This window comes from Stegodyphus dumicola, chromosome 4, assembly GCF_044657685.1.
Source record: "Stegodyphus dumicola isolate Sdum_Otavi_A_Nest chromosome 4, ASM4465768v1".
In the NCBI taxonomy this organism is placed as follows: domain Eukaryota; kingdom Metazoa; phylum Arthropoda; class Arachnida; order Araneae; family Eresidae; genus Stegodyphus; species Stegodyphus dumicola.
This window is the reverse complement of record NC_140771.1, coordinates 226,837,556-226,850,015: the sequence shown is the minus strand read 5'-3', so window position 1 is coordinate 226,850,015 and position 12,460 is coordinate 226,837,556. Positions and strand designations below refer to the sequence as shown.

Genomic DNA, 12,460 nt, shown 5'->3' with positions numbered 1-12,460 from the left:
TACATTTGATTATACCAAAGAACAAGAGAGTTTCTAATATAAAATGAAATTTTAAATGTTCCATCATTTTTATTTGTGTAATGATTAAAGCAGAGCAATAATACATTTTATAACAGTTATATACAATGAACTGAATAAAAGCATCAGATGCAGAAATGTAAGAAACTGCATTTTGCATGCCAATGCAAATGAGTTGCAGTAACAGTTTGCTTTTATGTGTGCTTATATAAGAAAGTAGTCATTAATCTAACACCTAATTGATTATATTATTGAAATCTTAAAATTAATAGTTAAATATAGAAAAATAAGATCTTACATGTTTTTCAAAATAAAAGTCTTAAATGTTAGGATTCCATTTTAAATTGCACTTTACAAATTGTTGTCATCCTTAGCTTCAAAACAAAGAACAATTAAATTAAACATTTTCGGTATTTTTCAATGTTTTCAAATACCGAGTTAGTATTCACTACAACTTTGTGAATAAGCATACCAGAAAATCATTAAAATTAACCAAAAATTTGGAACCAACTCCAGTAACATTTTTTTATAAATACAATATCCATAAGAAATCTGGATATCTTCATCAGTTTGCATCCAAAATATAACATCCTAGAGAATATTTTTAAAAAAATGTATGGGAACACTTAACACTTTATCAACGTAAACATTGATGAATGAGTGTATCCACAGCACATACACGTTTTTCCCTTCACATTTTGACAATAAAACAGAATGATTTTTTTTAACTCAATGTGTATAATTTAACATGATTTTGTGAATTCAGAAAACAGACTGGCATTGAAGTTTAAACTCAGCACTGCAAGATATATGGAGCTGTTTTAGTAATAGTATAAATGCATCCAACTTTATTTGCTTTAGAAAAGCAAATACATGCGCAAGTAAACTTTTTCCATTATAAAAGGAATTATTAAAAAAACTGATAACCATAATAAGGATTAACTGGAAATATCAGTATCAATAGAAATAGACATTGATGAACCCGTTGCATCTTGTTACTACCCACAATAATTTCATTAACTAATTTTTTTTTTTATTTTAAAATTTAAGGATATATAAAAATAACACACAAAACTGAAACTTAAAAAAAGCAAAGATTTAAAGGAGATCATGAATATTATAGTTATCATTTAAAAAATGATAAACAAAATTGAAACTCATGCAAATGCAAGGACTTGGAAGAAGATTACTAAGTTGACATCTTTGCTAAAGGTCATATATATTATCGTTAACACATGGAGGTCAGTCTCCTTAAGCTAAGTTATGAAGACACATTTTTAGAATACATATGAATAAATGATGATAATATTCAAAAGTGAAAACACTGGCTATGTTATTGTAGAAAGTATTAAAAGAGCTGCAAAAACTGAAAGTGATATGGGGGAAAAAAAAAACATGCCAACCTTTATTAAAAAACTTGAATTAAAATGTGATAATTAGAAAAGCTAATAGCTGGTTTATGATCTTGGGAATATAACTGAAACACTGCTGATGACTAAGAAGAAACAAGCATTGACAGATTAATTCTTTGTAAAATCTAAAAACTCTATCAAGCTCATAATCATGCAAACATTTTCATAAAATTTTTTTAATAATTTCAGAATGGTTTAAATAATTTAATTTTAGACTTAATTTTTAATTATTAGTTTACATAATAATTATTAAATCAGTGGTGAGGTATTATTTTGCTAAACAAATTTAAATCTGATACTACAATTTGTAATAGACAAATGACACTTGAATAAACTCAACCATTTAATTAACACAATATGTTTGGACCAGAAGTGATTTTAACAGGTGGCAGTTACCATGCAAAATTTTTGTCATTTTTTATGCTATACCATTTTAACATTCAGAAAAGAAATGCAGAAACAAACATCAGAATTTTTAAATTTTCAATTTTAAGGGGGTGGAGTTTTATTTTTATTCAACAGTAAAGATAGTTTCAGGAAACTACAACACTAGAACCATAAAGCTGATATCACAGTTTGCAATACATAAATCACTGTTTATATAAACTTGATGCCTAATAAACTAGATTATGTTTGTAATGGAAGTGATTATTTTAATAAGTGATACTAGACATACTTTGGCACTTTCTTTTTTATATTTGTTCTGTTTATATCATTTCACACTCAAAAAAGAAATGCAGCTACAAACATCAGAATTTTAGTAACAGCAATTCTTTTTAGGCTGAGTTTTAATTTCATACAAAAGTAAAGATTTACATTTATTAAGAATCTTCAAAATTGGATATTATTTTTATTTAAGAAGAAAAGCAAAATGCTTAATTTTTTAATACTTTAAAACTTTCTTTACATTTTAAAAACTTTTTAATAATAAATTCTATAAAGATGCTACACTGTAATCTGAAGTTTCCAAACTGAATTCTAATTTTTAATTTTTTTTTTAAATTATTCATGCAACTTTTTCCTTTTCTTTTAATTTGAATCCATTAGTAATCCATTAATAAATAAAAATTTTTTATTCTGTATTTTACTGAATAAACATCTATTCTAAAACTGCAACAATTTCAATTTTATAATAAACCTGACTAATAATAAATCTGATGTTTATAAAGTTAATCTAGAAGTTAAAATTTAAAAATAAAGTAACTCAAACAAAAGGTGGTGTATTTTTCAAACAAAAGAAATATATTGTCTTAAGCTTCAATACTTTATTCAGATCTGCACTGTCAGAAAACTGAGAAAATACAAAATTGCATATGTGCTCAATATCAAAGAATTACAATCAGTAAATACATTAAAATCTCACTATTATTTCAACTGTTTGGTAAATGCATATTTATGAAGCTGCTGCATGTGCAAAACATAGCAAACCTTTGACAAAAATAACCATTAAAATAAAATAATATGAAAAAGATTGCAGCCCAATGTAAAAGTTAAGTAACAGAGTTACAGATGTGCAATTTTATTATGACAAATAATAATGTGAACATATTTCAAATAACAAGAGATTATGCTTTTAAAATCTGCATCTTGTGATAAGCATATATGGATATATCTAACAGAATATTATGTCTGGTTCTAGTTCAGTTCATAAAACATTTAAATTTATTTTTTTAAAAAATGGTCTGAAACATTTTAGCCATAATGTAACTGAACACGACTTTTGAAAATAGAACATGCAGCGTTTGCATCATTTGTACTATATCCAGTTCTCTCTTGCATATCTGGCAGTTTTTTACAAATGATTTGCATTTCATTATCAAGTTCATGTTTCACAGCCTACAAAAATAAGGAAAAACACTTTATGAAACATATTTAAATACATCTAATGTTTAGTTACACATGCAGCATAGTACATATTTTTTCAAAGTTAATATATACATAAGTATATTTCTGAACTCCTTTAAAAATAAATAAGAGTAACACTAAGGCTTTATTTACAATTTCTGTTAACAGTTAATTCAGAAGTTTTAGTAAAACAAATTATATAGTATGATATGGAATAATATAACTGCAAACAGACTTTGTTTTCACAAGGAAAGAAGAAAAAAATGGCTTTTAGTTTCTCCCACTTGAATCATTAGCATAACTAAGTGGCTTTAATCATGCAGAATCCTATATCATGATTTATATAAGTTAATCTGCAAAATCTTACATCATGACCAATCCATAGAGAGTACCAAGTCCGAAATCTGGACATCTAATATCCGGAATGATCTAAAATTTGGACCTCAAAGCCACCACAAACCAATTCTTTTTTTTTTTTTTTTTTCCGGGGGGGGTATGGCTTTACGCATGCGCGTTTTATGTCCCTGCCCTCCTTATAATAAAACATGCGTAGAGCCACGATTCTCACTTCGGCACTAAATAAATTCATTATTAAAGAAATAATTACTTTAGCATAAATTTGTGTGATCAATAATTTGACTCTATAACTGCGCATCTGTTTGGCACTACATCTCAAACCGAAACATTCTACACAGAAACATTGTTGATTTTACACCAACTAATATTTTAATATCCTCCATGCCAACCTGGCTAATTATTATTTATTATAGTTTGTTTCCATCAACACACAACTTGAGTGATGTTTCATGCAGTGATGCCTAAACATTTTTTTATATTAATAATTGAATAACAAAGATTAACCTATTACAGATTTAAGCTAAATAAATGTTGACGAGGATAGATTTAACAAAAATTTCTTTCTATATGCTTTAAATAGATTTTGTTAATGACACACATAAGCCAAAAGATTATATTTCGTGCTATTTGAATTTAGAATAACTGATTTGTTATTCACATAAAGCCAGAACCAGCATCAGAGCTCGCATGGCTGCACTGGGCAGCAGAATTAGGAAAGAAAAGTTAACAGAGATTTCTCACTGTGATGACAATGCCCCAATCCTTAATCAATTAACAGACGGCAAAATCTGTTGTATGGTTCTAGATCCAGAAAATATTGCTACCGATAGTTAAGAAAGTGACAGAGAGGTTTTTGAAAAATAATTTTTATTGGCAAGTTAGTCGGAATTCTCACAGCAATTACAGGACTTAAACAATGGAACTTGGTAACTGAACAAGAAATTATATGTCTATAGAATTAAATACAGTACAAAGTCTTTAATCCGGATGTCCAAAATCCGGAATGATCTATAATCCGGACCTCAAAACTACAAACTTTCAGCGCATGCGTATGCATTTACGCAGAAAACGCGCATACGTTTATGCATGCGCATTTAATGTATAACGAACGGTATAAATTAGGCTAAAATTATCTAATTATCTATTTCACTTAATGTTGCAGATTGCGTTGTTCATTAATCTCCTAATTGGATCCGGCTTATTATTTTTTGCAGACTGTTAGAGCAATTTTATAAAAAGTAAGCTTGAACTTTCAATTATGTCAAATAGAGTTTCCGATTCTGGAGTTGCCAAAGCATCTACAAAGCAAAAGCATGTTTCAATGTCCATCAAACAAAAAGTGGAATTGCTGCAAAAAAAAAAAAAAAATGGATAAAGGCATGAAGAAAGTGACAAAGAAGTTAGCGAAAACAAAAAAACTTCGATTGACAAGTTAGTTGGTATTCTCGGCACAGCAATTACGGGACTTGAACAGCAGAACTTTGTAACTGAACAAGAAATTACATCTGTTTATAGAATTAAAGAGAAAGTATTAGCACATAAAACGAAGCAACTTTCACAACTTACACAAAAAGAAATGTTTAATAAAGTAAACAAATAAATATTAAGCTTTTTTTTTTTTTTTTTTTTTTTTTTTTTGTAAATTTTGATACCCTTTAGATCATAATTGCTCTTTACTTCATAAATTACGGTTTCATATTTTTAATTTTATAAATTCTGCATGCCACCAGATTTAAATTGATGATCTATAATCTGGAAAAACCTCTAATCCGAAGTCCCGACGTGTTCGGATTAAAGAAGTTGTACTGTAGAAAGTATTAGCCCAAAAAACGAATCAACTTAAACAACTTATGTTGAAAGAAATGTTTAATAAATTAACATATAAATATTAAGCTCTTTTTTTTTTTTTTTTTTTTTGGTAAATTTTGATACCATGCTTCATTATTTCATAAATCACTATTTCATATTTTTAATTTTATAATTTCTACAAGCCATCTTAGTAGATTTAAAATGATCTAATATCGGGAAAAATCCCAAACCCGGGATTGCCGAAGTCCCAAAGAGTTCGGATCGCGGACTTTGTACTGCACGTGCTTGATTAATTTAAAATTCACAATAATAAAGACTGTAAAAACCAAGAAGCTGACCCCCCCCAAAAAAAGTAGAATGGGAGATATAGAGCTGTCCCCCCCTTTTTTGTGCAGTGTACATATGTAAATGTGTTTATACCCATATATGCACATACATACATTGACACGTGCATATATACTTACATTTCTGAATCCAATCCCAACCATGCATTAACATATTATGTCTCCATTTACAACAAATTTTAGAATGCATTTCTCAATTACCACACAGCAGGCATACCAAAATTAGAAAGCAACAGAGTCAATATATTTAGTTTCTTATACTACAAAAAGGAAGAAATGAAAATTTCACTATTTTGATAAGTGGAGTCAAAGTTGAATTAAATAAAAAAATATAGGAAAATTCCCTTATTTATAATAAAAATTATTGAAAAATTCAAAAAAGAAAATTATGATAAACATTAACCTATAAAATTTCTTTAAAATAAGCTCATGCATGAGGATGAAATGAAGTTCATTAAAAAAATTTCTAAGATATATCTAATGAAAGCAAGTAAAACTAAAATATTTACTCAATCTCTTTGACAGAGAACATTTTTATTCAAAGCACTTTATGCATATTTCTATTTACTGAAACATTTTTTTGGCAGGGAGGAACAATCAAATCATTGATTCTTGTTTAATGGTCTTTAGAGTTTGCTTAGATTGCTACAGCCCTTATTTAATGACGAAAACTGTTTCCCTTCCCTCTTTACACAGCATTAACTGATGGAGTTTATCGATAAAATCTGACAATGAATATTCGATACAGAATCATGTATGACTGCATTATTGAATTTATTTCTCTTTAAGGAGAAAACTGGACATGACATACTTAGATATGTTACAGAACTTAGCATTTACACAGACAAAGAATTATAAAGAATTCTATGGCTTCATCACCATTCATTTTGATTTGGCAGCTAAACACAATTTTTTGGAAGGAATTGGGTTTACATGTCATATGTAATCCAAAAAAAATTCAGTAACCTGATCAGAAGAGTCAAAAAATAACTAAAACCAGGAGAGTAATTTCTGCAGACATGCTCACACAAATACGGACTGAAGTTGATTACTGATGTCATGCATTTAACACAGCTAAGGTGTTTAGGTGCACTGCCCTCTACTTAGCACAGTTTTATTAACCTGTGAGTATGCGCACCGTGTATCTCATACCCGGGGGGGGGGGATATTTTTTGGCTCTTATCTCAAAACCCTTTTCCTGAAAATGGACGAAACCTTTTGTAGCTGAATTCAAGGTCACATTCATGAAGCTGGGAAATCTGTGGAGTATTCTTCATATACTTTTCTAGGAATTGTACCGTTTGAGTATGTGACACCCACACGCCTTGTCGCATCTCTCAGATTTTCACCCTCCCTTTCTTAGTTAGTCAGCATGGCGCAGCATCTAAGTTATGATAAAGAAATAGAAAAGGTTGAGAAATATGCTAGAAGCCATTTCAACAGATGATGAAATGTTTAGGGAAGAGGAGAATGAATTAATAGATGAAGAACACAACAGCAATTATAATTCATCAACAGACAGTGATACAGACACTGAATTAGATAGTGAATTAGAAAATCAATGAAATGATGAAAATTATGTTGGTAAAAATGGCTTGGTATGGAAGAAAAACAAATTCCGAACGAATGTTAGGACTAGTTCTAAAAGCATCATCTTTAAAATTCTAGGAAATACTGGTTATTCGAAAGTGGAAGATTACTCAAATCAACGACGGCAGCAAATCATACTCCCTTTGAAACTAAAAGAAAAAAGAATTTCAGAAGATTGCAACATGGAAACACCATCCAAAAAGATGAAAAACATTTACAGAAGATGCACTGAGTGCCCTAAAATCAAGAACAGAAAGACACGGTTTCTGTGCGAGAAATGAAATATCAGTATTTGTATAGAGCATATGTGTTCAGTCTGCCAGAGATGTGCAAAATAATTGTATGTTAAGTACTTCGTTTATTATATTCTTTAAAATATTCTAAAGCTCATTGTTTTTTATGTTAATCCACATTTATACCCATATTTATATTATTAATGTAATTTAAAAGGTGTTAATTGCTTTCAGGTATGACATACCCAGCGCGTCTTCTCGTGTTGGTAATTTTGGAGCACGCGCTTGCGGGTTAAAGAACCATAAGTTGAATAACTATGAAATCTTTATTTAACAAGCTAGAAGTCTTCACACACATTTAAATAGAAGTGTTGAAAAAAGAACTTACAAGAGACTCACTTATAAGTTTTAAATATCTTCAGGCTTACCTATTTAGGCAAGCATATCAGGAGTATATTCCAAAAGATTATATGACTGATAAAGAAAATCTTTCACTCAAGTACAATCCAAATGCAAAATCTTTTTAAGGTTTCTGCATCAAAACACAGGTAGAAGCCTCGCCAATATAATTTTTGATGCTTATTTGTTTTTGATGCTACCAAGTTTCATAATGCAAAAGTGACTCTAATTTATTCTAACATTCATTCAGTTTAATATCTGTAGGATTCTTAAATAATACACACAATGAATTATATTAAAGATAACAAAATTTTCAATATTGTACTATTCATAAAAATTATGCCACATATATTTATGATTCAAAACATAATAAAAACAAACTGAATTTAAAATACTGCAAATTTTTAGGGACCTTGTAGAGAGAAAGGAAACAAAATATTGACATGTAAATATGGACCAGTTTTCAATAGAAAATCCTCCACAAAACCGTCTCTTTTCTCTGGCAGATCCCTCATACACTTTGCCTAACCTACCACCCCATGATGAATATAACGTAAATAAAAAAAATTCTTTTTTAATTTCCCTTTCTTCAAGAATTTCTTGCTTATACTGACTGAATGACTGACTTTAGCATTAATGTCATCTGATGGAGAATCAGGCACATTTTGCAAACTGAATGTCTACAATAGAGCATTTGATTTCAGAATGTAAGGGACTCAAACAGTTTGTTATGGTTCTGATGTATCATTTGGAAAAATCTGTGAAATGGCAAATCATTAGCCATTCAGAAGCAAGGTAGACAATCATGGAAGCAGTGAAATGTTTAAATATTTCAAGACAGTCTCTACAATATGGAAACAATTTTAGAACTCCAAAACTGTTGTAAGGGGGCCTGGAGAAGGTTGTAAACTAATAACAATGGCTTCTTAAGATCAATATTTGGCAATAACTGCCTGTCGTAACAAGAGGTCTACAGCTTGGCAGTTATGTTCAGATTTGCAAAAACCACCATATCATAGAAAACTGTATACAGAAAGCTTAATAAAAAAAGGCTTTAAGTAGAAATCTAAGGGTATGTGTTTCACTGTTTTCACAACAAAAGAGGGATCACTTTAATTGGTGCAAAAAACGTCAGAACTGTAGTGAAACCAACAGTTCGCTCTCTTTACTGATGATTCGAAGTTTAGTTTAACATCTGATTCTAAATGTGTTTACATCTAGACGGAGTCAGGAACATGAAAACTTCCTTTGAACATTACAGAATGTAACTGTTTCAGTAATGCAAGCGCAATGCTTTTGGGAAGGATTAATAATTGATGGACATACATTCCTACATATTTTCAACATCAGATCTATGATAGCCCATAGATATCAGGTTTGGTTAATTGAGATTACGGCAAAGCATATCTGTTTAAGGGCAGTGATGCCTTCATGGAGGACTTTCTATGAAAATCTGACTTATATACATGGTAAATAATAGGAAAACCACGAAATTGGCCATGAAGCCAGCCCGTTCACCTGGAATCAAGCTCCAGTCAGAACTACTAGTGTTTAGCGACTTTACCACTCAGCTACTAATGGACAGACGGACACCAGGATAAGGTCTTAGAACTTCATGTAAGACTTGAAGTATATATCCACTTTTTATTTATGGATCATAATGCTAGTCCACATTGAGTAAAGCTCAATGATAAATTCCTTGAAAGTGAAGACATTGAGCAAGGCAGCAAAATTTTCTGATCTTAACCCAACAGAGAATTTATGAAATTACCCAAGGAAAGCATTTGCAAAAAGACATCCTCCTCCTAGACATGTAAATGCTCTTAAGACCACAGTGCTGGAGGAGTGAAATTTACTTCTCCGAACTGCAGTTAACAATGTTATTGAAGCAAGAAAACATGCTGTGATATTTATGTACACGTTGTACACAAAAAAGGGGAAACATTTTTATATCTCCCATTTTATTGGGTCAATTGACAAAATTTAACTTGTGTTTTTCATGTCTCGAAAGCATGACTTAGGGATACATTAGTTTTATACATAGCACTATTTTAACATTGGTATTTGGACATAAAATCGGACTTTTTCTGAAATTACAACTATTTTGTTTTTCATAATTTGATTCGATGCCTCAAATTATGCCTAAATATTAAATTTTGTAAAATGTGATGAGAAAATTATTGAGAAATTTTTTAATTTATCTTGTCACACTATTTTTAGTTTTATTCTTAATTTATGGTAACCATTGTTCTTTTCCCTTTCACTGCAGGCGAGTGGAATAAAAGATGCATCGTTCATTGTTTCAAATAATTTTAACAAAGTACATAAACCATATTTGGTGTTATTATCAGTTATAACAAATATGTCAAAGTTTAAAACCGCATCAATATTAAAATTTGTGTATACCTTTGGAAATTTTGAATAACAAATTCTAATTTTTTGCAGGTGTGCCTAGAAATACATCTACTTTAAAATGATGACAAAACTTTTACAGCTCATAATTCATTTTTTTTTTCAATTTTTTTTCAATGACATTCAATTTTCTATTATTTTAATATTTATGCAGATGAAAAATCCCTCTGAATAGATTTCATGGCCTTTGTTTTTAAGTGTGATTTTATTAAATGCATAACTACATCATAACTTTTTTCTGACCTTGGTATCTAATCCTTCGTACCATGATAAAGCTCAAAGTTGTAAATTAAATATGCACAGCATTCATATTCTTAATCTACACTTAGCTGGTTTCATAGACATATACAGTACAAAGTCTGAAATCCGGACGTCTATTATCCGGAAGCTAAAATCTGGACCTCAAAACCACCAACAACGTTTTCTCGTAGGTTTTACGCACACGCATTTGATTTCCCCCCCTCCACGCATAATAAAACACCTGGCGAGTCCCGATTCTTAATTTCACTTCAACATTAAATAAAATACTTTGTTATTGAAGAAACATTCATTTTTGCATAAATTTGTACGATTAGTAATTTGGCTTCGCTGCTGCATATCTGCTTGGCATACATCTCAAACCGTATCATTCCACATAGATACATCTGATCTGACGCCAACCTGGCGAATTATTATTTATTATACTTTCCTTTCATCACTGCATGTTTATCAAAACATGACAAATTGAGTAATGACGCATGACACATGACGTCTAACAATTTCTTTTATGTTAGTAGTTGGATAATAAAGGAGTGTGGTAACGTTTTATGTTGACATTACACTTGGCAATGATTACAGATTTAAGTTAAACACGCTAAAAAATGTTGACGAGGAAAAAATTTACCAAAAATTTCTTTCCATATGCTAAAAATAGATTTTGTTGATGACACTTATAGACACAAAGATTACATTTAGGGCTATTTGAATTTGATTGCTATTTGATTAAGAATAACTGAAATGTCATTCACTTAAACCCAGAACCAGCAACAAGGCACGTATGGCCGCATCGAGTAGCAGAATTTAGGACCCACAGAAACTGCATCAGGCAGTCGCCGGCCCTGACTAAGGCTTAAGTATATGGTGGGAATTTATTTATTCAGAAATCTGTTAAGCCTTAGACATCAATCTGTTACAAACTTCACACACTTTGCACTGTGTATGAGATTTAAAAGTTCATCTCCGCTAAAGTGGACTGAGGACAAAATAGCGATTTTTTTTTTGTTCCGCATGGAACACTTTTTTGAACCTGCTCTTCCTATTTGATAAGGAATACAGCTAAAAGGGTGAGCTATATAGTGCATTATCTAGTTTTGGAGCACACTATTAATATTACTATTAACCTAAAGAATGACAAGCTGTCTATAAGAAGGATAAACTGATAAAAAGCATTTGGGAAATTGCAACTTAAGTTATTACATGCTTTAGAGGAAAGGAAGAAAATGGATCCTGATGATCTCAGTCATTCAAGTGGTTGTTGGTTATTTCAATGTTAGGCTGCTTCAGGCATTTTAGTCATGAAAAGGTTAATAGAAAATTACATATTTTCAATACTTTATTTCAATTACTTATTTTGATAAATGCAAACCAATAAATATGAAAAAGTGATTAAAATTTTTATTCATTGAAGTGTGCATTAAAAAGATTGAATTTCTTAGCTATAAAATAAAATTCTCATTGTATACATTTGACTGTAAGTTCAATTATTGAGAATAATTTTCCCTCATATAAAGACTGAAAAAGTGAGATATCTTAGTAGTATGTATTAGTACTAAGTAAGTGTATTTATTAGAAAATAATTCTCAAAAGAGATGAAAAAATAGAAAAATCCAATAAGTTAATATAAATAACTTTATTGTTTACATGAAATTGGATAAAAATAATTCTGACACTTGATTGGATTAGTGAATTACAGTAAAGCAATTAGCAATTAAAAGTATCTGCCTAAAAGGAGAAATATTTTCATGAAGCACTTCTAAAGAAAACTGGTACATTAAGAACATTT

The 12,460-nt window shown here is 30.1% G+C and overlaps 1 protein-coding gene across 3 annotated transcripts in view; it reads right to left on the bottom strand.

Moving 5' to 3' along the window:
* Window positions 1–3,188: 3,188 nt before the first annotated feature.
* Br140 (bromodomain-containing protein 140) overlaps window positions 3,189–12,460 on the bottom strand; it is a 32,566-nt gene continuing 23,294 nt past the window's right edge. The window contains exon 4 of one of the 3 annotated variants that reach the window (XR_015040891.1): window positions 3,189–3,266. The gene's annotated coding sequence lies outside the window, so the exon portion shown is untranslated. The remainder of the gene's footprint in view (window positions 3,267–12,460) is intronic. The other 2 variants (XM_085816062.1, XM_035350985.2) reach the window with 2 other exon arrangements.